Here is a 1,367-nt window from a genome sequence, read left to right as displayed (position 1 = left end):
ATTGGAAGGACTGATGCTGAAGCTGAAACTCCAAAACTTTGGCCACCTGATGTGAAGAGCTGACACATTAGAAAAGACCCTGATGCTGGGAAAGATGGAAGGCAGGAGAAGGGGACGACAGAGGATGAGATGGCTGGATGGCATCACTGACTCGATGGACGTGAGTCTGAGTGAACTCTGGGAGTTGGTGATGGACAGGGAGGCCTGGTGTGCTGTGATTCATGGGGTCAAAAAGAGTTGGACACGATTGAGCGACTGAACTGACTGACTGACTGACTGATGGTTCTGGAAATTCAGAATTAAATATGTTTCAGCTCACATTGGCCAAACGTGCTGTACCTGGCCTCAGCCTCCTGTATTTTAGTTGGTTCACTGATGTCATTAAGGTCCTAGGATCTCTCTAGCCCCTCAACTACTGCATCCACCTCCTAAGGCATGGCAAAAAAAGGCTCTCTGGTACCATTAAGATCCCTGTTGTTTGCAGATCCTGTGATCTTGCTGGTGCCTTGACTTACTGCAGCTTCCTAAGACCTTACCTGGGATTTGTTGGCATAAAGTTCAACCAGGAAAAACAGAAAACAAAACCTGTTTTAGTGTGTTTCTTGATATTTGGTTTTGTTTTTACATTTGCAAGAGCAAAACAGAGAAAATGAAGCAAAATTTACTTTCAAACATATATGGTTACCTGATTTAGAATTACTGATTCAAAGAGTGTCTGTAAAAATAAAATGTGACCTCCTCTTCCAGCTTTAAGTAGAACAGTATCTGAACTTGCTCACCTGGCACTGGTAATTAGAAAGCTGAACAAAATACTGGGAACAACTGTTTTCAGATCTTGGACAGCAGGCCCCACAGGACTAAGTTCCTAGAGTGAAGATGGATGCACAAACCCATCTGAAGACTCCTGGCTGTCTGCCTTCAGGCAATTTCCATGTTGCAGGTACAGGGAGGGGAACCCAGATGCAGCCCAGCAAAGCCCTGATCTGAGAACACAGGTGAGCCAGGGAGGTGCAGAAGGTGATATGTGTGGGGCAGGGGATTGAAAAGAAACAGCTACTGAGACAGAAAGAATGATTCCAAGTGCTTAATGGGCCCACTGAGTCTCTGCCATCTGATCACACACAGGTGAAATTCCACAAGGATGAGCAGGAACAACTTTTGAGGAAAGAATGATTACTGGAGAGCTATGCATTGAGTGGGACTGGATGCCATGATCTTAGTTTTCTGAATGTTGAGCTTTAAGCCAACCTTTTCACTCTCCTCTTTCAATTTCATCAAGAGGCTCTTAATTCTTCTTCACTTTCTGCCATAAGGGTGGTGTCATCTAGAATATCTGAAGTTGTTGATATTTCTCCTGGCAATCTTGA

This window comes from Bison bison, unplaced genomic scaffold, assembly GCF_000754665.1.
Source record: "Bison bison bison isolate TAMUID 2011002044 unplaced genomic scaffold, Bison_UMD1.0 scf7180017864503, whole genome shotgun sequence".
In the NCBI taxonomy this organism is placed as follows: Eukaryota; Metazoa; Chordata; class Mammalia; order Artiodactyla; family Bovidae; genus Bison; species Bison bison.
The sequence above is the reverse complement of the archived record's forward strand: the minus strand, read 5'-3'. Positions refer to the sequence as shown.